The sequence below is a fragment of the Tamandua tetradactyla genome, chromosome 5, assembly GCF_023851605.1.
Source record: "Tamandua tetradactyla isolate mTamTet1 chromosome 5, mTamTet1.pri, whole genome shotgun sequence".
Classification (NCBI taxonomy): Eukaryota; Metazoa; Chordata; class Mammalia; order Pilosa; family Myrmecophagidae; genus Tamandua; species Tamandua tetradactyla.
Window position 1 is genome coordinate 112,842,313 of NC_135331.1, and position 17,495 is coordinate 112,859,807.

At 35.8% G+C, this 17,495-nt stretch overlaps 1 protein-coding gene across 7 annotated transcripts in view; it reads left to right on the forward strand.

Annotated features, from left to right (window-relative positions):
- The window catches only part of MLIP (muscular LMNA interacting protein), a 285,799-nt gene that overhangs the window by 60,133 nt on the left and 208,171 nt on the right, over positions 1-17,495 (forward strand). The window lies entirely within an intron of this gene.

Here is a 17,495-nt window from a genome sequence, read left to right on the forward strand (position 1 = left end):
AATTCCAGTCTCTATACTAACCAGCTGTGTCCTGAGTCAGTTACTTAAAATGTGAGCTTGTTTGTTTCTTCATCCATAAAATGTAATAAACCTTACCTTGTTAAGATTACTTTGAAGAGCAAAGTAACTACAATTAGGTTCTTTCTTAACAGTAAAATGGACAAAATAAGCAAGTAACTCCTGTCACCATTATTCCATTGTGTCAAAGCAGTATATTAGGCTCCAGCTTTTGAAATATTTATATCATTCTAGAAACAAAGCATACATATTGAATTTAAATCGGCGTCGACTAAATGAGCACATTTATATATTAAGCACTATGCTAGTGTTGGGTTGCAAAAATGAATAAGATATCATTCCCACCTTCAGGGAGTTTACAATGGAAACTTAGAGACTAATTCCAAAAATGTATGCAAATTGTATTGTAATCACATAAACAATGCAGATGTGAAAAATTAACGGATGACCCTTGTGTTACAAGGTAAATGAGAAAGTTTTGAAAGGGTGGTAAACAAAGCAAAGGTGAGTTTGTTAGTTCTGGTTGGGATCTAGTACAGAGGATTCCCTAAGGATTTGAGTCAATCTCACTACTTTCTCAAGCTTGTCATATATATTTTTAAGCCACTGCCTTATAAAAAACCTTTGCTTTGAAATGTACTTTTTTTTGTGCTACATGTTTTAAACATTTCAAACTAAGAGCTCTCTGAAATCTTTTCCAGTTGATCTGATTTTACATTAGATACCTTCGTGATCAAAAAGGTAATAGTGTACAAGATATAAATTCCAAATCTTTCCCCATCTGAGTGGCAGAGTCAAATGAGCCAAAGCAGAAAACAATTTATTTTCAGAATTAGAACTATGTAGATTTTTCTGTAGTGTTCTTTATTTCCAGTCCAAACACTATCCAACATAATATTTCTCCCCAAGTGGGCTATTCATCCTGACTTTCTTTCTCTGTTAATAATACTATTATACCCCATCATGGTTTTTACTTACTCATTTTTCCAACCCCTTGCTCCCCCCTACTGCCAGGTTCTGACAATGGTGTCTTTAAAATGTTGTTTGAATTTAATCCATCTGCTCTCTGCAGCTAATATCCTGAAATATTTTACGGGCCTTTTGTTAAGAATTTCTCTCCATCCCACCATGCATATGGTAGCCAGGTCAATAGCCTAAAAGCACCTTTAAAATAAACCAGGTCACTTTTTAAAAAACTTTACAGGGTCTCCTCTATGATTACATCATAACTGCTTTAGACTTTAAGACCACCTCTGGTCTAGGCTAATCACTAATGATTCACCCTATTCAACCCTCTGCTGTAATCTGATTTACCCTCCTTTTCCTGAGAACAGGGCCCTTTCATTTTCTGTCCCTGGAGTGTCGTGGGATGAAGAGGGGAAGAACAGGGAAAACTGAAGGGCACTTACTCATCTCTCACTGAGCCTCTATTAATCCTACTTCGCTATTCTTTTTAAATGAAAGAAGTAATAAAGAAAATTATCCATGGTAATAGGAAAAACAGTTGAAAATAAGCAAGTAATCATGTTTAAGGCAATTTTCACACATATTTTGAACAGAGATCATGTCTTAGGCCTGTTACATACCGGGTACTCAGTAAATATTTGTTGACTGAATAAAAGAATGTTCAGGGCCAGAATTAAAATGGGTCATGATGTGAGGTCTTTTTCTCCTTCCCCAGGGTCCTCTGTTCCCTCATCTTTCCCCATCATCTTGTCTTTTAGCCTAGAAATCAATAGTCTCTGCACAACTGTGCCTAATGTGTATGTACATGTTTGTACATGTGGCATATGTTCCTTTTAAAATTAATTGGAAAAACACTGCATGGAAAAATATTCCATTTGAAGTTCACTTGTTTTGTAATATTTACAGAAAATATTTTGTATATGATGATATCATGCCCTTGACCTATTTGACAATGACGTGCTAACCCTCAGAATATATTAATAATTCTGTTGTTTCTCACTTAGGTGTGAATGTACTGCAAATAGGCATTAAGCAATTTAACCCATTTGGCTTTATTTGGTCAAATTATTGTTATGGTGGGTAAATTCACTAAAGATAGATTCATCCTAAAAAGTGTAAACTTTTTAAAAATAGGCATGATCAGGACAGAGATGGGGTGGGGTGGGTCGGTGACATTCTTAGCATATAGTAATGAGCATCTTTTTCCAAATTTTATTGCTTATGGCAGATATTTGTGCTTAGAGAATTCATTGTCTGCTTTTAGAATTCTACCTTGAACTTAATTGGTATAAACTAAGATCTAGAAAGGACACTTCTGGTTTTAAATAAAATCATTTATTTTATTTAAAAATAAATAAAATTTATTTATTTATTTTATTATAAATAAATAATAAAATAAATTTATTTATTTTATTATTAATAAATACTAAATATTTTTATTATTTTATTATTAATAAAATAATAAAAATATTTTATTATTTTAATTAAAAATAAATAAAATATTTTATTTATTTATTTTATTTATTTATTTTATTCCCGTGCTTTATCGAGAAATTCCAATTAGGGTTTCAATGGAAACAGGTAAGCCGACTTGGAACCTGCTTCTGGTTTGGACTTCCCTTGCTTGAGGTTATGATATTGAGGGGCTCCAATTTTCTGATGCCTATATACTGTAAGTTTTAATTTTAAAATAACTCAGATACATGAGGATAATTTTGACTTAAAGGAAGAGAAAATCATAATTATTCAACAGAGAAATGATGCTGAACGTCAGCGTTTTTTTTTTTCATCTGCCTCCTCTTGTGTGTTTAGCCTCAGTCAATCCCAGGTGCACAGTTTCTTGTAGTCAGGGGCATGTGGTTAAATTTGTTCCGTTCTGGGGAATGGAGTGTTGGAAGCTTGAGGGGTTGCACAGAATCAGGCCACCAGCTGCTGACAGCTACAATATAACAGCCTGGAGCTTTGTCACCCTTCACCTGCTCCTCCCCACCATCAGTGTTTGATGCAGAATGGGTATTTAACTTATTAGCACAATGAGGAAGAACATGTGATAAGAGAATCTTGAGACAGGAAGTCTCTTTTAAAAGGCCCTTCAAACTTAGGTAAGTACAAGATAAGCATATCTCCCCCTTTGTGAATGAAGGCCAGATTGTAGGTTTTGGGTCTATAAAGAGGAAGCTGAGAGGGAAAAGATTCAGAAACATGAGAAACAAAGTTATTTACAGTAAGCCTAGTAACTCATCTTCAGCACTTGCAACTTTTGAAGTTGTAGGAGTTTAACCATATACATAGACTGTCCACAGCTACTTCTGATTTCAGGTATGGGAGAATCTGGAATTAAGCAGCAGCTGCCTATCAGGGGATCTACCTTAATATAGCTCATTAAGGTTTCTAAGACTCATGATTTTCAACAAGAAGGAGTCAGTGGTTAAAGGAGAGGCAGGATTCAAAATGACTTAGTGGCTCTGCCTTCAGATGGTTGGTCTCAATCCCAGCCCTGCATTGACTACTTATAAAATGCTGGGCAATCAACTTCTCTGTCCCTCAGATTTCTAATTTTGAGAATAGGAGCAATAACTGTACCTATGTCATATTGTCACTGTGTGGCTAAAATGAATCGATCCATTCTAAGCACCTAGATCCATGCCCAATTATTGTGACTAAATTATAAAAAAGTCACTATTTCTTATTACATCAGAGTCACCCCTAGTTTAAGAAATCAAGGACAAACCTTTTTAAAGATGATTTAGATGCATAGTCAAAGATAATAGTAATGTATAAAGGGATTTTTGCCAAGGATGAAGCTAACTGAGTCATTATTTTTCCCAGAGAAAAACAATCACAGAAGTCTTAAAATACTGCATAAGGGCATTAGAGAAAATATAAGGAAGAATATACCAGGGAAACTTTATGAGTAATTCTAAATGACGTTATGAAATCTTCTATAAAGGAGATCCTTGCCTCTATGGGATGGTTCAGGAAGGTCAATCCGAGACAGCATTTGAAATGATTGGGGTTTGGGGGTACCACCTACTTTCTCAGGTTCCCAACTATTCTTCCTATTAACTTCCCAAACCCTCACTGGAAAAGCCAGCTCTGTGTTACTTAGTCAGTGTAAATTTTCTCTCACTTTTTTGTCTACATTCCGAACATTTTGCAGATTTAACAGTTTTGGCTTATTTAAATTATCTTTTCAATGGTAGTAAAATGGATTTCTGACTCTGATAGCTCTGTATATGTAACGTTTTTTGATGCTGTCTTCCAATTTTTATACATATAAAATCATACACAGCTGTAATAAGAACAGATACAATTTTGTCTTCTTGAGGTTATTCTATATATTCTTTCTCCATTCCTGTTAGCGATAAAATCGCTCATCAACTAGATGCATGAATCTTGCTTAAAATATTATGATTAAACATTTAGGTGTTTTTCTTATAAAATATCGTTATCAATGGTTTTCTTCATTTTTTTTCAGTTTTTAAACTATTGCCTTAGAATAAATTCTAGGAAGTTGGAGTGCTACAAATGCATAAACATTCCTAAGTCTTAGGTACACATGAACATGTCCTTGAAAGGATCACAGCCAGGTATCCCTCTAAAAGTAATTGGTTAATTCCTATTTCTGTCAGCATTAAATGTGTACAGTGTATTTGGTTCTTAAAACCTCCATTATCATAATTCCTGAAGTATTAGGAAGCAAACAAATTGATCAAACTAATTCAAGTAGAAGAATGAATGACTGATGGCCTTTCCCTCCTTCATTTTAGAAAGAAATTGTCACCAGTATGTGAGTGCGTGCTTGTGTGCACTCATATCCAGAACCTTCTATATACCTGGGGGCAAAGGGCTTTCCTGGGTATTTAAATCACATTATATAGTGGAGTCGAAAATTTGCTTAGAGAGGCCAGATTAAGTTGAGTTGAGGTAGCAACTACCTGAAGTAAAGCAGTTGAGTTTTCTTCTTGAATTATGGTTTAGTTTTACAGGTGATTTGTTAATTCAGCAAACACTTAGGAGCCTCTCCTTAAAAGTACTGATTCAGGTATGGGAAAATGAAAAAGATATATGAACCACATTCATGGTTCTCAAAGACTTTCAGGTTGAAAAGGGGAGATTACACAACACCACAAATCATCAAAATACTAAACAGAAAGTGATGTCTCAACAATAAAAAATAATGTGGGAGTTATATTGAAAAGAAGCTATTTTGATGAAGTGATCATTTATTTTAAACATTCAGTTGGGGTTGGTGTCCAGAGGTTGGGGGTGGGGGGATCCGTTTTCTTTTCCATTTTAAGGTCAGTGAGATTTAGTTTTAAAACTAATTACTTTAGCTTTTCTACCGTCATCAGTGGCATTGACACATGAAAATATTTGGGACATCTTATGAAATTCCAACAGCCTTGGGGAAAGAAAACACACTGAAACTTACCAAAGACATTTATTTATTGAGGCACAAACTCTTGGGGAAGACAGAAGTTGGGATTAATGGGAGAACTGCTTGTGAATTTTAAAATTCATTAGTTGGCATTTGATCTTTAGCATGACAGAGATTAATTCAGTGTATAGTAAGTAATTGTTTCTGAATTAATCAAATATACTGAAATTGATAAAAAAAAGAAATAAATTGACTTTGCCATGCTGTTTGTTAGTTGTCATTACATTAAATGCCCAACAAGTTCAATAAAATACAAAGTTAATGTAGAAATAAACAAAGGGGAAAATGTGCACTCTGTTTAATTCCCTAATTAACCTTCAGGAGTTTCAGCAGAATCCTTAAAGTAGCAGTTTCTTTAGAGAGAAAACATAAAAATCTCACTTCTTTTAGAATTATCAGCTCACTGTTGTTCGCCTGATAGAATTAGATTTGATCACTTTCTCCAAGTCAAGGCTAAACTTTACTGCTCTCTTCTGAACAAGCAATCAGCATTTTGAGACATCTCAGGTCGAAGGGCTAATCACCTGGAGTGAATTCTTTATTTTAATATTCAAGTCACAAAGGTAGGAAAGTTAAAAGCTGTTCTGCACATACCCTATGCCTTGAACATTATAGGTAGAGATCAAGGAAATCCAAGATGCCACAAAAACATGGATATATTCACTGCATTGATCAGGACAGGGTGCAAGTTATAAAAGTTAAACTTTATAATAGCTTAGGCCAAAACAGAATTTACTTTCTTTTTAAAAAGGGGAATTTATTAAGTTGCAAATTTACAGTTCTAAGGCTGTGAAAATGTCCAAACTAAGACATTCAGGGAAAGATAGTTTGATTCAAGAAAGGCTGATGGGTTCAAATCACCTTTGTTAGCTGCATAGGCAGATGGTGAGGTCTGTTGGGGTCTCTGGCTTCTTGTTTCAAACATCTTCCTCGAGGGTACTTTCTTTCTTCATCTCCGGAGGTCTCTGGTTGTGTGGATTCTGGTGGTTCTGAGTTTCTTACAAAATGTTCTCTTAAAGGGCTCAAGTAAGCAAACCCAATTTGAATGGGTGCAGATACATCTCCACGGAAACCATCTAATCAAAAGTTACCAACCACAATTAGGTAGGTCACATCTCCATGGAAACAATGAGAAAGTTCCCACCCAGCAATACTGAATGTGAATTAAAGAACTTGGTTTTTCTGGGGTACATAACAGATTCCAAACCAGCATAAACTATATAGCAACAAAAAAAAAAAGGCAGTTGACCATGTTTGTATGGATTTCCTTCTGCATGTTTTATTAGGTTCCACTGATCTATCTCTGACAATACTACAATGTCTTAATTAACCAACCTCTATAGAAAGTCTTAAAATTGTGTAGAATGCAATACTAATGGTTAATAAGAGACAGGGGTAAGGGTATGGGATATTTGGGGGCTTCTTTTCTTTTTCTTTTTATTTCTTTCTGTAGTAATGCAAATGTTCTAAAAATGACCATGGTGATATATGCACACATATGTGATGTTACTATGAACCACTGATTGTATACTTTGCATGTATTGTATGGTGCATGAATCTATCTCAATAAAATTACATTAAAAAAAAGAGAATTTCCTGGTGCCTGCCCATGCAAAAAAAAAAAAGCAAAAAAAAATTAGAAATATCAATCAGGGATATATTTTAAATAGATATAAACAAAAACATAATTTAATTAATAAATAATGTGCCCTTGAAAATAAATTAGAAAAGCGTTATTACAATAAGAGAAGAATGGACTATGGACTGTGAACATGATCAAATATTAAATAAAGAAATATAAAAAGAAAATGACCTGCCAAGAATGGGAATAGACTTCAACAATCCTTTCCCTAGTTTTAAGAATCCAGAAGAAAATTCTTATTGATTCAGCTTAGGTCAAATATTAATAGTGTATATCGTCTAAGGAAATAATTAATGGAGCTGGATAGCTTTCCAACTATCACACACAGCTTAAACACTTAAATGCAGTTTTAAACTTTTTGCTTACAACAACTCTATGAGATGGGGATTATTATTTTTATATGACACATGATATAATTGAGGCTTAAAAAGTTGAGTAACTTGCCCAAGTTCACTAGCCAGCATATCTCAGAGCCAGGGTTGATAAGGACACAGAATTTGACTCCAGGTCTATCTTTTCAGGCCCATCCCTCACCCCTCAATGTCCCACCGCCCCATCCTTCACTGTCTTTCTTTGCAATTAACTCAGTTTAGGTCAGGTGTCTTCCTCCTAGTCTGTTGCCACATGGAGGGGCCATAAAAGAATGTGCCAACTCCCAGAATAGTCAAGGTGGAGGTGGAGGTTGAGTTAGAGGAATCTTCTGGAGCAAGGACAATATCACAGATGTCTTCTCCATTCATACCATCAACTACATTAACTTCATTCGTGTTTGTTAACCCAGCTGGCATTGCTACCCTGCCTAACAGAGCAACACATTTGGTTAGTCTCTTCATGTTCAGCAATGCTCCAAGTGTCCTAAGGATCCTCACTGGTTTTCCAGGTCTACCAGCCAGAGGTCACAACTTCACTTTGGGTTTATTTTCCTTTTTTCCTCATTTTATTTATTTACTTATTAGAAGTTGGAGATATATTCATTTCTTCTTGAGATAATTCCAAGATTAGAAAACTCATGAAAAAATTGGCTGAGCCTAGACTTCAGAGAATATTATCATTTATTTCCCAATTAAGTGGGCTAATCTTTCTCATTGGGATGATTAAAGATAACAAATAGAACAAATATATTCACATGTACACATTCAGGTTGGGATCTTTTACAAGTGCTTGCTGATGAAAATGATGCTTCTTCAAAGTTGATTTAAATACTCAAAATTTTAAGAAAATCTGTCATTTTTTCAAAGAATCAAATCAGCTGTATTTTTATTTCAAGGATAACAGGCTGAGCCACAAAGCAAGTTTAAATTACATCTTATTTCTCATTGGAACGGTAAAATTTGTCAAGATATTTCTTTGGAAAGTTCTTGTAGAAAAATCTGGCAAAATGTGGAGTGGTTGAACTCAAAGACAACTCTTCTTGGCTTATGCAAAGATCATTTTGGCTAAGAGTTTTGTATCTTTGTCATAATATGTGCTTGCACAATTCGTCATTTTAGTTTATTTTTCTTCCTCTGTTCATTTTGGGGATAAACCATACCAAACATTATCTTCTGTCTTAAGTGTTGTTAAGTGATAAGAGATGGGTCATTTCTGACACCCACGCACCTGTGCTTTCTTGTTTACCAAGTGATAGCTATCCAATTTAACCCTAAGTCAGTCTATCTGCCTCATTCATCATTTTTGTTGTTCTTCCTTCAATTTTCTGTTACTTATATCATACTGGGTTTAACGCGGCTTGATATACTGTCAGATTTCCCATTTCTTTTTTCTCCACTTGCCCCACATTGATATACTAGATAGTGGTAAATTGTTAAACTAGATTGTCTTAGGCATAGATTCTCTGCTAACTTTTGACCCCAGAGACATAGCTAAAGATTTCCAAGCTGACAACTTAAGCAGTGTACCTCTAGAACCAAGTTGCTACTTTCATTTCTGGAAAAGGCAGGGCATGCCCAATTTATTGAGTGCAAAATGTACCTTCCAACCTTGAGGTGGCTTTTCCATAGCTATTGTGATGTTCTGGGGTCTTTTGCTGCTGTAAGAGAAAATAAATATAGTAAACGAACTCACCATGTAGTCATGCAACTTTTGGGAGTTTGAGGAAACCTATAGTTCCCTTCTTAGCATATTGGTTTTAAATGCATGACATAAAATACAAAATGATAAAGGAAAACACTTCTATTGTCATACAAGTATCAAAATACTTTTTAGATTGTGATAGAAAAATATGCACTTCTATATTCGTGCATTAGATAACAAGATCTACAGATGGGTCTGATAAATATTGTCATTTTAAAGTAGTGATTAAAAAAGTGATATTTTGCTATGTCTGCAACACATGTAATGTGATGTAAAAATATGATTCATATAGGTACCAAAGTCACAGATATTGCTATTTCTACAGTGGTTGATTAATTACATCAAAAATGAAAAGAAATGTTAAATTTCAGTTAGAGACTAGTACAATATCATTTTTCCCTATTATGGACCCCTTGAATTCTATTCATGGACTTCTTGAATAGAATTAAGATGAATACTTTGGATAGAGTTAAGAACCACTGCTATAAAACATAGATGACAATATGTTACTTCCCTCCTACATTTTTGCTTTGTAAAAGACCTTCAGGGAGAGAAAATGATGAATTTTTTCCAAAGGATGAATTTATAATAATGGAATTTCAAGTACTGTATGGCCCTTTATTATAGGGATATATAAACTCTGCTGTAACAGTGATATTTTTTAACAAACATTACAAACTTGTGCATGCATGAATATCTCTATCAAATAATCATATTTGCATAATTTTGCTGAGACCAGAAATTTCCTGGGGAGCAATGCTTCCACATTTTTTTATAGCCAGAGTTCTAACCTTTTGAGTCCCTGATAAATCATCTACCTTTGAATAGCAGAGTTTATTTTGAGAAATAGCCAAAATCATGATGTGTTAATCTGTTTAGGGTTTTAAAGAAGATATAAATGTAAGGCAGCTGTGTAAATTAGTTTAGAAGTTAATTCTAAGAGGAATCTCAAAAACATTTAAAGATATGGTAGAAACATTAAACAAACCTAGAGGCTACGCAAGGTAACGTCTTTGCAGTAACAACATCCATAAGGATGTGTGGCTTTAAACAATCTCACTTTCTGAGCCATGGTTTATAATTGGGGGTAGAGAGAGACATTTCTATTGAACTTCAAATCCCATTCATGCTTTAGGCATCTGTCTTTTCTGCCTCAAAATGAAACTAGTTCTGGCTCCCTCTAGGCTCTGCAACATTCTGAATGAAATGATGTACTGCTTATGGTAGTGCCCTTAAAATTCATCATTGTGCTCAGGAGTTTCCTAGCATTCCTGCTTGAGGCATACTGTGATTTATGTTAAGATGCCATTGAGACACCTTTTGAGAAGTATTAAGCACAGTGGAAACAGAAGATTTTGTCTGAATCTGTCATCAGATGCAATCTTGTTCTCCTACTCTTTGTGAATATTTTGGATAAGTATATTGAGTGATTGGTGATTTAAAGCTTTTCAAATTTCATTTGTTCCTATTTACAAATACCTGAATAACAACCAGCCCATAGATACAAATAGGTGCTTTCCAAGCATCCCTTTTTTCCCTTCTGCCTCAGGAATTGCTGTTAGCTTTGGCAGCTTCTTGTGGGTTCCTGTAGCCCTGAAATTCCTGGAAATTTTTGCCTTCCCTCTCTCACTGCTGCCCAACTTTATCAGAGGTCCAGTGTCTGCAATTGTCACTAATTTCTCCCCAGTAGTTTCTTCAAAGCTGCCAGAGGGATCCCAGTCTCTGTAACTCCGCCCGTGATGTTGCCCAACTTCCTAAACTGCATCCTCCTCTCAAATCTCCGCTACCAGCGTGGTTGGCCCTGAATTGGGAGTGGAGGAAATGAGGGGTGGAACTTGGAGTACTTTTTGTGCATTAGCAAATTGACCCTTCCTCATAGTCCTTGGCCACCCCGAGTGTCAGCTTTCAGCTTTCCATGGTCAGCTCTTCTGGAAGGACATTCCATTAAGGTACTCATTAAAAAGTGTTGTTCATACATTAGCTCTAATTTTATAAATTAAATGGTTTTACTTTTTGGGGGAAATTTGATTGAGAATTTGAGTGCATTTTACTATTTTATTATGGAAAACAATAGTTACAAAGTAGGATTTGCAAGTAAATTTTTAGTTTCCATGAGTTGAGAATTGCTGTAGTTCACTTTCCCTGTGATTAGCCTTAAATGCGCCTATTTGAACCAGTTCTTCCAGTCCAAGTTATCCAGTTCATGGACCCTAGAACAGTGGTTCTCAAACTTCTCCACAGTTCCTCATTCAGCACATCTGGGTTAGGGTCTGATAATTTGCATTTCCTACCAGTTCCCATGTGATGTTGACGATGTTGCTCCCAGGAATAGACTTGGAGACTCACAGGCTTAGAGGAAACAGAGCTCAGATCTAAAACTACTGTTAATCTCTGCAGTTCTTAATATAATCCATATCACAACATTTCACTAAAATGTGAATTTTAAATGGCTTACGCAAACAAAGGCATGATTAAATGGAGGTACATCAGGCTCATTTATTATTTATATTTAATCACCTAATTTCAGGCTTGCCATTAGATATTTATTCCACAATTTATAATGAAAAATTCTTACAAACTGGAAGTGAGTGGGCTATTTATAAGTTCACATTTTTCAGGTGTTTTACATCAACACCCCAAATTTACTTTCTTGTGGCTGATTTTTCTCCCAGCCGTTTCTTTTGCTTTTGAGTCACACTTTCTTTGGGTTATGTTTTCAGTGGTTTAAAAACTAAATTTCCACGGAGTTTGTTATCTTTTTAGTTTGAAGTTGATGGGTTATTTTATTTTATTTTATTTTTTGAGGGACTGTTGATAAAAGGCTTCCAGAATGTGCCTGCTGCGCTATGTGGAAAAATGTAATTGATTTTATAGTACCGCTGAGTGTTCAGCTTGGGAACTGCCTACCTTTGGCAGATGTGTGAATTGAGTCAGAATGGGAGAATTTGCTGCTAATCACAAGCCTCCCAGGCTTGGTTTGGGAGGTGGATGAGTTTGGGATTGCTTTTCTTTTCTGGAGAAAAAAACGGAATCAAACCATATGTGTTTTCTGTTGGCCCTCATGTTCTTACTTTAAAATACAAATGCCTTTTGATTATAGTGCAGGTACCTCAGCTCAGCTGTCTTCCTGAAAGATCCATAATTTTGATATTTTAGATTGAGGAGATTAGCATACAAGTGAAAATTTGGCTTCAGATTTGCAAATTAATGGGTGTAGTCTTACCCATGCTGGAAACTTCTAGACAACGTTTGGGGTTCACACAGCATGTGAGTGGGGTAGCAGAGTGGCATAAAAGAATGAGCTCAGATTTGGGAACATCAGTCTTGGGTTCAAAGCCCAACATATTTGCTAATTATGCTACCTTGGATAAATATTCAATTTCCTTATTTATAAAAAGATACAGGGTCTCCAGGGCTGTGAGGGATTGGAAATACTGAATGTATAACACCTGGCACCTAGTAAGCTGTTAATAAATGGAAGTTGCTATTATAAACAGAAATTATTAAATTTATTCATAAATTCCAGAAATTTCTTATGTCTTCATTTCCTAAAGCCCAGCTCCTGTAGTCATTTTTAAAAAAATTCCAAAATCACTGGATAATAATCAGGGCAATACCGACATGCTTCTTTTGCATTTTTACTCAAGATGATTTATGCTTATTTTTCCTTACTTTTGTCAGCTGCATGGAGGTGGATTTGTGATTGGTTTGTTGTTGGGTTTTGATAACCACATCAAATATTTTTATCAATTTGATCAAAATAACTTTGAAGTATATAATGGTTATAAACAAGATTGCTATTATAAGTCTAGTACACACCCTCAACCCAATAAACATTAGTGATTATTGTTAGTAATGGTAATTTTAGAGGTTTTATCACACATGTTTCTTACTGTAAAAGCTTAAAAAATGAAACTGCAGTATTTCTGACCATCACCTGCGTCGGTCCACAATCAGGAAGCAGCTGATGATTGCCATAACTCTGACTTGAGTTCCTCTCTCCCCGTTAAGCTATCACCTAGGAGATATCTCACAAAGAGCCGTTTCCTTTTCATTCCAAAATTCTCCTGGTCTCCCAACCACCAAGGTAGTTTTCCAATTACTCCTAGCCTCAGAACCAAAGCTGCTGCCTCCCAATTGCTTCTTTAGACTCTCTGCTAGGCGCTCACACACGAGATCAGTCCACAAAGCCAACCCAAGATTTGCATTTGTCATTGAAGTGTCATTATGCTTAAGGGGGGGGGGGTGTTAAATATATATTTTTCATTACTGAACCATTTTATTTTCTTTTTATGGTTGACAAGTGGCTCAAAAGATATGGAGGAATTAAACTGGATCCCACTTAAAAATGTTGTTTAATATGAGAATGAATTATCACTGGCTTTTAGCCTACTGCCCAGGTAGGCATCAGAATGCTGTATTTCTGGTCTCTCTGGAGAAGAATTTACCTCTTTCTATACCTACCCATGCTCCTGCCTCCCCTGACCCTGCCTTCCATGAACTTGGAATAACTGGATGTGCCAAGGGGTTACTTAGTGTTGGGAAACCCAAGGGACCTCTCTTTAATATCCATCAGGCTTATCCAAGTCACCCCAAATAAGTGTTTGAATTAAAAATCTCATACTGACTCTGCAAAGATTGGCAATTTTTAGATAATGTTTCTTTGCCCCTGCCTCCTTTCCTATCCAAGCCAGAAAGCTGCCTCTGAGCTCTGCCTAGACGGAGCAGTGTTTGTCGACTTTACTCCTGGAAGGAAGTCTGGACCTACAATTTAGAAAGGGTACCAGGCCCTTTAGTGGAAAAAAATATCTCGAGGAGCCTGTAAGGTATAATTAATAGAAATGCAGCATAATGCATACATTTTCTGAAGTGATCCATGTCTGTAGCCAATGTTTGCAGAATTTCCTGCCTGAAACCAAGAACCCAACAGATTGCTTCAGGGTCACTATATCCAGGATTCAAAGAATAAATTTTGCAAAGTATCCTGGAGGCACCAACTGACAAGATCGAAGTCTGAATACAATTTCATCTAAAGCAGCATGAAAAATGTGTGTCTCCTTTATTTCTCAAATGAAAGTGTACCAGCTGATTTTGCAGACTGACTGGTATTGTGTCTGGACTGAATTTAGGGCAGTGTTTTCTGGGGATGAGGTGGGGATATTTGCCAGAGACTAGAACTTTAATAGATTTTTACTTTTAAAAAGCAAAAAGGAATCAAATTAGATAGTTAAACTGATACATATAGAAACTGGGTAACTAGTTCCTAGATCTTGTATCTACCAGGAGAAAAGGACTTAGATGAAGGATCTGCTGGGACTGCCTTTTGCAATCAAATCAATGAGAGAGCCCCTTTCAATGGATTTAGTCTTCATGCCAGACATTTTTACTTTAGCAGTTTTTAGACTTTATCTCTCTCCATTAAATAAAGCCTGAATTATCAAAGCTGGCATGCTGTCCATCCAAATCAGCTTCAGGGGAAATCATCAGGCCCCTTGACAATTGGTAAATATCTATTTATACCAGGGGTTGAAAAGACTTCTATGTAAACAGTTAGTCATATTTTAGGCTTTGCAGGCCTGAAGGTCTAGGTTGTAACTACACAACCTTTCTGCAGGAGGGTCAGCAACCCTGGACAAGAGGTAAACAAATGGATGTATCTGTGTTCCAATAAAACTTTATTTACAAAAATGGATGGATGGCCAGATTTAGGCCATGGACCTTGGTGTGCTGACCTTGATTTAGACCATTACTGGGTAATCGATAAAACGTAAGCTATGTTTAGCACTTCGATATTAATTATTTATTAGTTGTGATCTTGCTTGGAAAACACTCCAAGGTCCCTTTAAGAAGTTAAAAAGGGTAAGGAGAAAGGGCTTTTAAATAGCAATTGGAAACTGTATGACTTACTGATATTAGGAAAAGGCAAATACCATATATTATGCACCCTGATACAAAAAGTGGGATGATAGCTGCGCAAACTGCAACACTGAAAGAAATCGGCACACCATTTAAAAATTTGTAAACAAGTAAATATTTTTAGAGGCAGATGGATAAAGCTCAACGGTAGTATTTATGTTAAAAATGTATGGCCTAGGACATATTTTTCTTCTTGCCAAATACATAGTTGGATTATTTAAACAATTCCTGAGGAATATGGGACATTTTTTTTTCATTGATAAGGAAATAGTTTTACATGCAGGTCAAAATGAACAATTTTCTGTATCTGGAATCCACTTTGCTGTGGTCCAGACTCTTCTCATTTTCACTCAGCAGATTGACAGAAAAATGGAATAATAACCTGAGTAGATTGGATGTCCACAAGATCTACTGTTATTTTGGCAAAAATATTGCAATTGGTCTCACTTACCTTGCTGGACAGGCATGAGGTTCATCAAAAGCTGCTGCCCTTGGGACACCTACTGCCTCTTATGTTCACAGATAAGGTTAGCATTGTTTGAAAATGTATTTGTAAATCAATCCGTGTTTTCTATTTTCTATCTAAAAATTTGTGCTCATAAAATACCATACAGGTGGTAAGTAGTTGAAGCAGTTCTCTAGCATTTGTTGAAATCCTAGCCCAAGGCACAGAAATAGGATTATCAGATTTAGCAAGTAAATAAATATACAAGCTCCCAATTAAATTTTAATTTCAGATGAACAAAAAAATTTTTTAAATATAAATGTATTCCCTGAAATATTTGGATCATACTTATACTAAAAAATTATTCACACTAAATATTTTACGGACATGACTATGCTAAAAAAAAAGTCTTTCGTTGTTTATCTGAAATTAAAATGTAATTAGGTGCCCTCACATCTGTATGTATGCTCTAGTAAATAGAACTTTCACTAAAGACTATTTTTTTGTGCTGGTTATTTTTAAATGTAAATATTTCTAGTAGGCAATTCTTTTTTTAACATGAGCAAGTACCAGAAATTGAACCCAGGTCTCTGGCATGGCAGGCAAGAACTCTGCCTGCTGAGCCATGTGGCCCACCCTAGTAGGCAATTCGTAATGCCTTATCATTGGCTCTCTCTTGGTTGAGTGCCTGCGCTTACATCATTTCCCTAGTTGGGTGACAGCAGGTAAAGTGCCTGTTTAGTCAAGTGTGTAGTGCTTTCAGTAGGATGGTATGTTTTCTCATGATGGACAGAAAAAATTAAATTTGTTCAAATTTATTCACTCTTTGAATGATATTTTTTGTTTATTCTGAGCTTTATGGTAGATTATTTTGAAATTAGAGATAAGCAAAAAAGAAAAGATATTAATATTCAGCCATTCTCTTATTATCCAGGAAAAAACCATGATAAACATTTTGGGGTTTATCTTTTTACATATAATAGGTAGAGTAGCCCAAATATGTTGACTATTCTAAAGGACTTTAGTTCTGAAATATCACCTTTACATTAAAAACAATTTTTTTTTAACATGGGCATTCACTGGGAACTGAACCCTGGTCTCCAACATGGCAGGCGAGAATTCTGCCACTGAGTCACCATCACACCACCCCTTTTACCTTTAATTTCCAAATAAACTGGCTCAATTCCCCAATCCCACAGATCATAGGAAGTATAGGCCTCCCAGAATACTTAAAGATTCACCAAAAATATGTATCTTCAGTCTCATATAACCTCTTGCTCAGCATTTCTCCTTTAATGGATCCTCAATCATCCCCTTTGCTGTCTCACTTCCTCTGTTAATGGATTTAATCTCATATTAGAAATTGACCTTCTTCCTTGAATCCTCGAAAAACTAGTAACACTCATATGAGTACGAGACATCCAGTTCTTAGAAGTTTCTCTTTCATCCCCACCTGTGGGGCTTTCTTACTAATTGACTTTTCCCTTGCGCTTTGGTCACCTACCATTTTGTAACTGCAAATCTATTACCCATTTTGCCCAAGACCCCTTCTCGTGTTGGTCCCTCTTCTCATTCTAAAGCTCTGCTATCCCCATCCACTGGTTGCCTTTAATTCTCTTACCTTCTCTAGACTCTTAGCCTGAAAGTTCTCATTGCTTTATTATGCAGACCACATAGACCCCCTGTTTCACCTCCTCCCGTGACTTGGACCTTTCCCAGGAATGTTACACTTTTTCACACTAATGCATACACGCGCACACGCATACACATTTAAATAAAAAGGCCAATTACCCTTTGGCTACTTAACCAGAAGAAATTTTGAAAGTATAGTTCTTCTTTAATGTGAGTCAGATCAAATTCTTTTATTTATTTATTTGTCATTTTTAACACAATTTTAACGATATGTTATATATTCACATACCATGTAATCATCCAAAGTGTACAATTGATAGTTCACAGTATCTGCATATAGCCGTGCATCCATCATCACAATC